At 41.2% G+C, this 12,575-nt stretch overlaps 1 non-coding gene across 1 annotated transcript; it reads left to right on the top strand.

Moving 5' to 3' along the window:
* Nucleotides 1–2,664: 2,664 nt before the first annotated feature.
* LOC112718947 (small nucleolar RNA R71) lies at nucleotides 2,665–2,772 on the top strand. Its single transcript, XR_003161272.1, has one exon. It is a non-coding gene; the product is annotated as a small nucleolar RNA R71 (small nucleolar RNA).
* Nucleotides 2,773–12,575: the final 9,803 nt, after the last annotated feature.

The following is a 12,575-nucleotide window of genomic DNA, read 5'->3' as shown; positions in this document are numbered from 1 at the left end:
TGCTCCACCCTTAGTTGTCCCATGTTGGAACTTAACTCTCCTAGGGAGGTGTTTAGTTGCTCCCAATAGTTTTGTGGAGGAAAATTCATCCCTTGAGGAATCTATCCATCTCCCATGACTCGGAGGTGGAAGCCTTTGCCTTCCCTTTCCTCTTTCTAGAGGTTTCTCCGGCCTTGGATGCCATAATGGTTATGGAAAAACGAAAAAGCAACGCTTTTACCACACCAAACTTAAAATGTTTGCTCGTCCTCGGGCAAAAGAAGAAAGAAGAGAGTAGAAGAAGAAGAAATGAGGAAGAGGGAGATGGTGGTGTGTTCGGCCAAAGAGGGGGAAAAGTGGTGTTTAGGTTGGAAAGTGGTTTGAATTTGAAGGGTGAGGTTGGTGGGGATTTATGAAGGATGGATATGAGTGGTGAAGAGAAGGGTAGGATTTGATAGGTGAGGGGTTTCTGGGGAAGAGGTGTTGAGGTGATTGGTGAATGGGGGAAGAAGAGAGAGAGTGATGGTAGGGTCCTGTGGGGTCCACAGATCCTGTAGTGTCAAGGAAAAGGCATCCCTGCACCAAATGGCATCAAAATCCACGTTTTGAGCCATTTCTGGCGTTAAACGCCGGGCTGGTGCCCATTCCTGGCGTTTAACGCCAGGTTCTTGCCCTTTCCTGGCGTTTAACGCCAGTCTGGTGCCCCTTTCTGGCGTTAAACGCCCAGAATGGTGCCAGACTGGGCGTTAAACGCCCAACTGCTAGGCTTACTGGCGTTTGAACGCCAGCAGCATCTTCCTCCAGGGTGTGCTGTTTTTCTTCCTGTTTTTCATTCTGTTTTTGCTTTTTTCATTATTTTTGTGACTTCTTATGATCATCAACCTACAAAAAAAAGATAAAATAACAAAAGAAAATAATTAATTATAAAACATTGGGTTGCCTCCCAACAAGCGCTTCTTTAGTGTCACTAGCTTGACAGAGGACTCTCATGGAGCCTCAGAAATGCTCAGAACCGTGTTGGAACCTCCCAACACCAAACTTAGAGTTTGAATGTGGGGGTTCAACACCAAACTTAGAGTTTGGTTGTGGCCTCCCAACACCAAACTTAGAGTTTGACTGTGGGGGCTCAGTTTGGCTCTGTTTTGAGAGAAGCTCTTCATGCTTCTTCTCCATGAAGACAGAGGGATATCCTTGGGCCTTAAACACCAAGGATTCTTCATTCACTTGAATGATCAACTCTCCTCTATCAACATCAATCACAGCCTTTGCTGTGGCTAGGAAGGGTCTGCCAAGGATGATGGATTCATCCATGCACTTCCCAGTCTTTAGGACTATGAAATCAGTAGGGATGTAATGGTCTTCAATCTTCACCAAAACATCCTCTACAAGTCCATAAGCTTGTTTTCTTGAGTTGTCTGCCATCTCTAGTGAGATTTTTGCAGCTTGCACCTCAAAGATCCCTAATTTCTCTATTACAGAGAGGGGCATGAGGTTCACACTTGACCCTAAGTCACACAAGGCCTTCTTGAAGGTCATGGTGCCTATGGTACAAGGTATAGAAAACTTCCCAGGGTCCTTCCTCTTTTGAGGCAATTGCTGCCTAGACAAGTTATCCAGTTCTTTGGTGAGCAAAGGGGGTTCATCCTCCCAAGTCTCATTTCCAAATAACTTGTCATTTAGCTTCATGATTGCTCCAAGGTATTTAGCAACTTGCTCTTCAGTGACATACTCATCCTCTTCAGAAGAAGAATACTCGTCAGAGCTCATGAATGGCAGAAGTAAGTCCAATGGAATCTCTATGGGCTCATCTTGAGCCTCAGATTCCCAAGGTTCCTCATTGGGGAACTCATTGGGGGTCAGTGGACATCCAGTGAGGTCTTCCTCAGTGGCGTTCACTGCCTCTTCTTCCTCCCAGAATTCGGCCATGTTGATGGCCTTGCACTCTCCTTTTGGATTTTCTTCTGTATTGCTTGGAAGAGTACTTGGAGGGAGTTCAGTAATTTTCTTGCTCAGCTGACCCACTTGTCCTTCCAGATTTCTGATGGAGGACCTAGTTTCAGTCATGAAACTTTGAGTGGTTTTGATCAGATCAGAGACCATAGTTGCTAAGTCAGAGGTATTCTGCTTAGAACTCTCTGTCTGTTGCTGAGAAGATGATGGAAAAGGCTTGCTATTGCTAAACCTGTTTCTTCCACCATTATTATTGTTGAAACCTTGTTGAGGTCTCTGTTGATCCTTCCATGAAAGATTTGGATGATTTCTCCATGAAGGATTGTAGGTGTTTCCATAGGGTTCTCCCATGTAATTCACCTCTTCTATTGAAGGGTTCTCAGGATCATAAGCTTCTTCCTCAGATGAAGCTTCCTTAGTACTGCTTGGTGCATTTTGCATCCCAGACAGACTTTGAGAAATCATATTGACTTGTTGAGTCAATATTTTATTCTGAGCCAATATGGCATTCAGAGTGTCAATCTCAAGAACTCCTTTCTTCTGACTAGTCCCATTGTTCACAGGATTCCTTTCAGAAGTGTACATGAATTGGTTATTTGCAACCATTTCAATCAGTTCTTGAGCTTCAGTAGGCGTCTTCTTCAAATGAAGAGATCCTCCAGAAGAGCTATCCAAAGACATCTTGGACAGTTCAGAGAGACCATCACAGAAAATACCTATGATGCTCCATTCAGAAAGCATATCAGTGGGACACTTTCTGATCAATTGTTTGTATCTTTCCCAAGCTTCATAGAGGGATTCTCCTTCCTTCTGTCTGAAGGTTTGGACTTCCACTCTAAGCTTACTCAATTTTTGAGGTGGAAAGAACTTTGCCAAGAAGGCATTGACTAGCTTTTCCCAAGAGTCCAGGCTTTCTTTAGGTTGAGAGTCCAACCATGTCCTAGCTCTGTCTCTTACAGCAAAAGGGAATAGCATCAGTCTGTAGACCTCAGGGTCAACCCCATTAGTCTTGACTGTGTCACAGATTTGCAAGAACTCAGCTAAAAACTGATGAGGATCTTCCATTGGAAGTCCATGGAACTTGCAATTCTGTTGCATTAGAGAAACTAATTGAGGCTTAAGCTCAAAGTTGTTTGCTCCAATGGCAGGGATAGAGATGCTTCTCCCATAGAAATCGGGAGTAGGTGCAGTAAAGTCACCCAGCACCTTCCTTGCATTGTTGGTATTGTTGTTGTTTTCGGCTGCCATGTGTTCTTCTTCCTTGAAGAATTCGGTCAGGTGCTCTAAAGAGAGTTGTGCTTTGGCTTCTCTTAGCTTTCTCTTCAAGGTCCTTTCAGGTTCAGGATCAGCCTCAACAAGAATGCCCATGTCCTTGCTCCTGCTCATAAGATAGAGAAGGAAACAAGAAAATATGGAATCCTCTATGTCACAGTATAGAGATTCCTTTAGGTGTCAGAGGAAAAGAAGAGTAGAAGACAGAAGTGGAAAATTCGAACTTAACAAAGAAGATAGAGTTCGAATTTTGCCTTAAGGGATAGTGTTAGTCCATAAATTGAAGGATGTGAGAAGGAGGGAAGTGATTTTCGAAAATTAAGTGGGAAATTTGAAAACATTTTTGAAAAACATCACTTAATTTTCGAAAATGAAAATGGAAAAGAAATCAAGTGATTTTTGAAAAAGATTTTGAAATTAGAAATCAAAAAGATTTGATTGAAAGCTTATTTTGAAAAAGATGTGGTTAAGAAGATATGATTTGAAAACAATTTTAAAAGATATGATTTGAAAACAATTTGAAAAGATATGATTTTAAAAATTAATGACTTGCCTAACAAGAAAAGATATGAATCAAACATAAAACCTTCCTCAACAGAAAAGGCAAAAAATGTTCAATCAAATCATTAATTGTTAATAAGTATTTTTGAAAAAGGAAAGAAATTGATTTTGAAAAAGATTTGATTGAAAATTGATTTGAAAAAGATTTGATTTTGAAAAGATTTTGAAAACTTAGAAAAAAATCTGATTTGAAAACAAAATCTTCCTCCCCTAGCCATCCTGGCGTTAAACGCCCAGAATGGTATCCATTCTGGCGTTTAACGCCCAAAATGCTACCCTTTTGGGCGTTAAACGCCCAACCAGGTACCCTGGCTGGCGTTTAAACGCCAGTCTGTCCTTCTTCACTGGGCGTTTTGAACGCCCAGCTTTTTCTGTGCAATTCCTCTGCTGTATGTTCTGAATCTTCAATTCTCTGTATTATTGACTTGAAAAGACACAAATTAAAAATATTTTTGGATTTTTAATAATAAGGACAAACCAAAATGCAACAAGAATCAAATGACAATGCATGCAAGACACCAAACCTAGCAGTTTGTATACTACTGACACTAACAAAACGAAAATGCATATGAGACACACAAAACACTCAAGTCAATAGAATTCAAAGATCAGAACAAGGAAATCATCAAGAACAACTTGAAGATCAATGAGGACACATGCATGAATGCAATAAGAACAGAAACATGCAATTGACACTAAACTTAAGATGAGACTCTAGACTCAAAAAAGAAATATTTTTGGATTTTATGATTTTATAAATTTTTTTTTTTGAATTTTTCGAAAATTATGTAGAAAAAGAAAATAAAGGTATCAAAATTCTTAATGAGAATTCCAGGAATCATGCAATGTTAGTCTAAAGCTTTAGTCTAAAGAAATTAGACATGGCCGGCCAAGCTTCAGCAGGACATTGCATTCAAGAGCTAAATTGATGAAGATCAATCAGCTTTGGTGATGATAAAAACATCACCTTGAAACACTAGAATTCATTCTTAAGAACTCTGAAGAAAAATACCTAATCTAAGCAACAAGATGAACCGTCAGTTGTCCAGCCTAAACAATCCCGGGCAATAACACCAAAAACTTGATGTTGTTGCCAGATCTTGGCACTGATGTTACCAAAAGCTTGCTCAAAACTTGAACAATCCCCGGCAACGGCGCCAAAAACTTGGTGCGCGAAATTGTGAACTATACTTTTTCACAACTCTCATAATCCCCGGTCATGAACCCCAAAAACTTGGTAGCTCAATACCATGGCATTACACAACTTCGCACAACTAACCAGCAAGTGCACTGGGTCGTCCAAGTAATAAACCTTACGCGAGTAAGGGTCGATCCCACGGAGATTGTTAGTATTGAAGCAAGCTATGGTCATCTTGTAAATCTTAGTCAGGCAAACTCAAATGTATATGGTGATGAACGAAAATAACATAAAAGATAAAGATAGTGATACTTATGTAATTCATTGGTAGGAACTTCAGATAAGCGTATGAAGATGCCTTCCCTTCCGTCTCTCTGCTTTCCTACAGTCTTCATCCAATTCTTCTTACTCCTTTCCATGGCAAGCTCGTGTAGGGTTTCACTGTTGTCAGCAGCTACCTCCCATCCTCGCAGTGAAAGCTAATGCACACACTCTGTCACAGTGCTGCCAATCACCGGTGTGGTTCCCTCCCCTACTGGAATAGAATCCAATGATTCTTTTGCGTCTGTCACTAACGCCCAGTAAGTTACAGGTTTGAAGCACGTCACAGTCATTCAGTCATTGAATCCTACTCAGAATACCACAGACAAGGTTAGACCTTCCGGATTCTCTTGAATGCCGCCATCAGTTCTTGCCTATACCACGAAGACTCTGATCTCACGGAATGGTTGGCTCATTTGTCAGGCGAGCACTCGGTTATCAGGCGATCAACCATGCATCGTGCAATCAGGAATCCAAGAGATATTCACTAGAGCCTCGAATGCTAGTAGAACAAGAGTGGTTGTCAGTCACTTTGTTCATGAGTGAGAATGGTGATGGGCGTCAATCATCACCTTCATCAAGTTGAAGAACAAGTGATATCTTGGATAAAGAACAAGCGGAATTGAATGGAAGAACAATAGTAATTGCATTAATACTCGAGGTACAGCAGAGCTCCACACCTTAATCTATGGTGTGTAGAAGCTCCACCGTTGAAAATACATAAGCATAAGGTCTAGGCATGGCCGAATGGCCAGCCTCCCAATGATCTAAGATCTAAAGTGATCAAAAGATATAAAGATCCAAAGACTTAAAGATCCAAAGATTTCTAATACAATAGTCAAAGGTCCTATTTATAGAAAACTAGTAACCTAAGGTGTACAGAAATGAGTAAATGACATAAAAATCCACTTCCGGGCCCACTTGGTGTGTGCTTGGGCTGAGCAATGAAGCAAATTTCGTGCAGAGACTCCTCTTGGAGTTAAACGCCAGCTTTAGTGCCAGTTTGGGCGTTTAACTCCCATTTGGGTGCCAGTTCCAGCGTTTAACGCTGGAATTTCCTGAGGTGACTTTGAACGCCGGTTTGGGCCATCAAATCTTGGGCAAAGTATGGACTATCATATATTTCTGGAAAGCCCAGGATGTCTACTTTCCAACGCCGTTGAGAGCGCGCCAATTGGGCTTCTGTAGCTCCAGAAAATCCACTTCGAGTGCAGGGAGGTCAGAATCCAACAGCATCTGCAGTCCTTTTTGGTCTCAGAATCAGATTTTTGCTCAGGTCCCTCAATTTCAGCCAGAAAATACCTGAAATCACAGAAAAACACACAAACTCATAGTAAAGTCCAGAAAAGTGAATTTTAACTAAAAACTAATAAAAATATACCAAAAACTAACTATATCATATCAAAAACATACTAAAAACAATGCCAAAAAGTATACAAATTATCCGCTCATCACTCCTCCAGCAATTCTGCCGTGTATCACGTGGACATGTCTTTCCGGTGTGCGGGGTGATCGTTCAGATCGTCCGACATCTTCATCCCTTCTTCTTTTTCTTGGTTCTTCGTCCCGATTGGCCAGGAACCGATCTAGTTTTCCTTCCCTAACTAATTTCTCTATGACATTTTTTAAGTCAAAGCATTCGTTGGTGGAATGTCCTCGGACTCGATGATACTCACAGTATTCGTTCCGATTTCCTCCTCCCCTTTTGCCTCTAAGTGGCCGAGCTGGGGGTATTTTTTCCGTATGGCTGACTTCTTTGTAAATATCTACCAAGGATACCCTAAGAGGGGTGTAGTTATGATATTTTTTTATTTTCTCTCCAGAGCGATCTTCTTTTTTCTTGGATTCTTTATCTCGGTAGGCAGAACCGAACCTCGAGGCTTCACTAAGTCGAGAATTTTCATCCATGTTGATGTACTTCTGCGCCCGTTCTTGTACTTCGTCTAGGGATGTCGGGTACCTCTTTGATATAGATTGGCTAAATGGTCCTTCTCGTAGGCCATTTATGAGGCCCACGATGGCAGCTTCTGTTGGTAGACTTTGTATGTCCATGCATGTTTTGTTGAATCTTTCCATATAGTTACGAAGACTCTCCCGATCTCCTTGCTTGATCCCTAGTAGGCTGGGTGTGTGTTTGGCTTTGTCCTTTTGTATGGAAAATCGGGCCAGGAACTTTTGGCCAGGTCGTCGAAACTCGAGATGGATTGTGGAGGTAGGTTGTCGAACCATCTAATGGCTGTCTTGTTAAGAGTTGTTGGAAAGGCTTTGCAACGAACTGCATCTAAGGCGTCAGTGAGGTACATTCTACTTCTGAAGTTGCTGAGATGATGGTTGGGGTCTGAGGTGCCATCATATAGAGTCATATCCGGAAGTTTAAAATCTTTTGGATTTTGCTCTTCATAATTTCCCTGGTGAATGGGTCTTGATCTATCTGAGAGCCATCCTCTGTGGAGGGTCGAGTAGCTTTAGTTTTGAGATCAGCTTCGAGTTTCATAAGCTTATCTTCTAATTCTCGGCGCCGCCTTATCTCCCGATGTAGATCCTCTTCTTTTTCGCATTGATGTTGGGCTTCTTTCTCAAGCTGCTTTAATCGATTTTGAAGTGCTTCTATCGCTTCCAGTTTTGATGAATTTTTGTCTCCATTGGATTGCAGAGTATATTTAAGTAGAGCATCCATGTTCTTGTGTGGCGTTCTATCTTCCAAACCTGAGTCGTGGTCATTGTCATGGTTGTCCGCCATGGTGTTGGGATGACTTCCAGGTTCCCTGGCAATGGCACCAATGTTCCGAGGGTTACCTAAAACTGTAGGTCGATCTCGATTGAGATCTGCTGTGTTGGTCGGAGCCGACGTGTCCGGCAGGCGTATAGCGGCCGGAGCTAGTGTGTCCGACTTGTGGAACTTAGAGTGCTGCTGATCCTTTGTCACCGAAGGGTGGGGGGTACCTGCAAGGGACTCCGATGCTTAAGTTAGCATGGGTATTAAGCAGGTATTGAGTAGAATCAGAGTATGAGTTATACCTGGGTGCTCTAGTGTATTTATAGTGGTGAGATGTGACCTTCTGTGGATAAGATAAGTTAGTTATCTTATCTTATCTTATCTCTTGTTGAGGTCAGCTTATCTTCCATGGAACCGCCCTTGTCTCTATCGGTTTGGGATGCCTTTGGATCTAGGTCGTATTCCTCTATTTGGGCCCTTCTTTGGGCTTTTCCTGTCGCTTTGGCCGACTTCTTCGTAAAGAAGTCGATCCGCTTGACTTAAAGAGGTCGGTCACTTTGTTACTAAACATTCCGACTCGGTCATCTCGACCCAGGGTATGAACAGACACACAAAATAGCTCTTGGGTGGTCCATCAGTGATATTAAGGGCATTAGCCCAGCCAGATGCAGGTCACTAAATTACTAGAGGCTGGAATTATTTATCCTATTTCTGATAGCCCCTGGGTAAGCCCTGTCCAAGTCGTCCCTGAAAAGGGTGGCATGACAGTGGTTCATAATAAAAAAATGAACTGGTTCCTACAAGAACAGTTATAGGGTGGCGTATGTGTATTGATTATAGAAGGCTCAATACAGCTACCAGAAAGGATCATTTTCCTTTACCATTCATAGACCAGATGCTAGAAAGACTAGCAGGTCATGAATACTATTGCTTCCTGGATGGATACTCAGGTTATAATCAAATTGCAGTAGATCCCCAGGATCAAGTGAAAACAGCATTCACATGTCCATCCAGAGTATTTGCATACAGAAGGATGCCATTTGGTCTGTGCAATGCACCTGCAACCTTTCAAAGGTGCATGCTTTCAATTTTCTCTGATATGGTGGAAAACTTTTGGAAGTCTTCATGGATGACTTTTCAGTATTTGGAGACTCATTTAGCTTCTGGCTTGACCTTCTAGCACTTATTCTAAAGAGGTGCCAAGAGACTAACCTGGTTTTAAACTGGGAGAAATGTCACTTTATGGTGACTGAAGGAATTGTCCTTAGGCACAAAATTTCAAACAGGGGAATAGAGGTGGATCAAGCTAAGGTAGAAGTAATTTCGAACACTATTTATCTTTGATAAGGAGTGTCTGCAGGCATTTGAGACACTAAAAGCTAAGCTGGTCACAGCACCAGTCATCTCTGCACCAGATTGGACATTACCATTTGAACTGATGTGTGATGCCAGTGACCATGCCATTGGTGCAGTGTTGGGACAAAAGCATGACAAGCTTCTGCACGTCATTTACTATGCCAATCGTGTTTTAAATGACACACAGAAGAACTACACAACCACAAAAAAAGAGTTACTTGCAGTGGTTTACGCCATTGACAAGTTCAGATCTTATTTAGTAAGATCAAAAGTGATTGTGTACACTGACCATGCTACTCTTAAATATCTACTCACAAAGCAGGATTCAAAAACCAGACTCATCAGATGGATATTACTTCTGCAAGAGTTTGATATAGAAATAAGAGACAGAAATGGGACAGAGAACCAAGTAGCAAATCACCTGTCCTAAATAGAACCAGTAGAAGGGGTGTCCATCCCTCTTACTGAGATCTTTGAAAACTTTCCGGATGAGCAACTATTTGCCATCCAGGAAGTGCCATGGTTTGCAGACATTGCAAACTACAAGGCAATGAGATTCATACCCAAAGAGTACAGTAGGCAGCAATCAAAGAAATTGATAACGGATGCAAAGTACTATCTTTAGGATGAACCATATCTCTTTAAGAGATGCGCAGACGGAGTAATCCATAGATGTGTGCCTAAAGAAGAAGCACATAAGATCCTGTGGCACTGCCATGGATCACAGTATGGAGGACATTTTGGAAGTGAGCGAACAGCCACAAGAGTCCTCCAATGTGGCTTCTACTGGCCTACTCTCTATAAAGACTCCCGAGTGTTTGTACTTAATTGTGACAGCTGCCAAAGATCTGGCAATCTGCCTCACAGTTATGCCATGCCTCAATAAGGGATCTTGGAGATTGAGTTGTTTGATGTATGGGGTATTGAGTTCATGGAGCCTTTCCCACCATCATACTCAAACACTTATATTCTGGTGGCAGTGGATTATGTATCCAAATGGGTCGAAGCTATTGCAATACCCACTAATGCTACTAAGACAGTGCTGAAATTCCTCCATAAACACATCTTCAGCAGATTTGGTATCCCTAGAGTACTAATCAGTGATGGAGGCACTCATTTCTACAATAAACAGCTTTACTCTGCTTTGGTTCGATATGGAGTTAGCCATATGGTGGCCACTCCATATCATCCATAGACAAATGGACAAGCTGAAGTCTCTAATAGAGAACTTAAAAGAATCCTGGAACGGATTGTGATTAACCGTAGAAGGTATTGGGCAAGAAGTTTGGATGATGCTCTGTGGGCATACCGAACAGCATTCAAACTCCTATAGGGACCTCTCCATACCAGCTTGTTATGGAAAAGCCTGTCACTTTCCAGTAGAACTGGAACATAAGGCCTACTGGGCAACCAGATTCCTAAACCTTGATGCCAAGTTAGCTGGAGAAAAATGATTGTTCCAGTTAAATGAGCTAGAGGAATTCAGACTCAATGCTTTCGAAAATACAAAAATTTACAAAGAGAAAGCAAAAAGATGGCATGACAAGAAGCTGTCATCCAGAGTCTTTGAGCCAGGGCAGAAAGTTCTGCTGTTTAATTCTAGGCTCAAATTATTCCCCGAGAAATTGAAATCCCAGTGGAGAGGTCCATATGTGATTACACGTGTGTCTCCATATGGATACGTAGAGCTTCAGGATAATGACTCTAACAAAAAGTTCATTGTTAATGGACAGAGAGTCAAACATTATCTTGAATGCAATTTTGAGCAATAATGCTCAAAACTGAGACTTGATTGAAGCCCAGTAATAGTCAAGCTAAAGACAATAAAGAAGCGCTTGCTGGGAGGCAACCTAGCCATTAACAAAGCTTATTTTTCAATTAATTGATTTTTATAGGTTCATATTAATTTTCTTCAAGGTAAAATGGCAATTGCATGAGTTCACAGAGTTACAGAAGGATTCAGAGAATAAAACAGCAAAAAGAGACACACCGGTGCGAAAAAGCCAGTAAGAGCTGTTTTGGGCGTTGAACGCCCAAAACAAGCATCTACTGGGCGTTCAACGCCAGTAGAGATAGCCATCTATGCATTAAACGCCAGAAAAAAGCATCTTCTGGGCGTTTAACGCCAGATTTACAGCGTCTTGGGCGTTCAGAAAAATGCCCAGTGACAAAGGAGTTCCTGGTGTTTAACGCCAGCCAGAAGCAACAGCTGGGCATTAAACGCCCAGGAGAAGCTACAAATAGGCGTTAAACGGCCAAAACATGCAGTGTTTGGGCGTTTAACGCCAAGATTATAGGGAGGAGGTGAATTCATTTTCAACTCAAATTTTTTCCATTTTTCACGTTTCAATTCATGATTTCTTGCATAAACATGTTACAAACTCCCATCTTTCAGACTTCAATTCCAAAAATTTTTAATCCTAATTTCTAAAATCCCTTTTCAAAGATATCAAATGTATCTTAATTCATAAACACAAAAATTTTTTAATCCTCTTCAACTTCTTTTCAAATCTTTTTAAATTCTTTTCAAATCTTTTTAAACTCATCATATTTTCTTCTTAAAATTCAGATTTAACTTTTTCAAATATCTTTCATAACTTTTTAATTTTAAATTATATCTTCTTCCTATCATACGTATCTTTTACAAATCGTATCTTCTATCTTATCATTTTTTATAAATTTTCGAAAACCCACCCCCCCTTAAATCCACATTCGGCCTCCCTCATCTCATCCACCATTCGAAATTAGCTCTCCTTCTATCCCTTTCTTTTCCTTTCTTTTGCTTGAGGACAAGCAACCCTCTAAGTTTGGTGTGTTTATCCGTGATCACTAAGCCATACCCACTAAGATCATGGCTCCTAAGGGGAAGTAAACCACTCCAAGAGGCAAGAAAGAGAATATTCCAAAACCACTCTGGAATCAAGGAAAGTTCTTAACCAAAGAACATTCAGACCATTACTACAAAAGAATGGGTCTAAGATCAGTGATCCCGGAAGTCAAATTTGATCAAAAAGAAGATGAATATCCGGAGATCCAAGAGCAAATTCAAAATAGGAGCTGGGAAATTCTAGCTAATCCTGAAACAAAGGTGGGAAGAAACATGGTTTAGGAATTCTACTCTAATATGTGGCAAATAGACAGGCAGAGAATATCTGGAACTGCCCTCTATGACTATCGGACCTTGGTCAGAGGAAAGATTGTTCACATCCACCCTGACAAAATCAGGGAGATCTTTAAGCTACCTCAACTGAAAGATAACACAGACTCCTTTAATAGGAGAAT

The sequence above is a fragment of the Arachis hypogaea genome, chromosome 10 (genome assembly GCF_003086295.3).
Source record: "Arachis hypogaea cultivar Tifrunner chromosome 10, arahy.Tifrunner.gnm2.J5K5, whole genome shotgun sequence".
Lineage (NCBI taxonomy): Eukaryota > Viridiplantae > Streptophyta > Magnoliopsida > Fabales > Fabaceae > Arachis > Arachis hypogaea.
The sequence above is the reverse complement of the archived record's forward strand: the minus strand, read 5'-3'. Positions and strand labels throughout refer to the sequence as shown.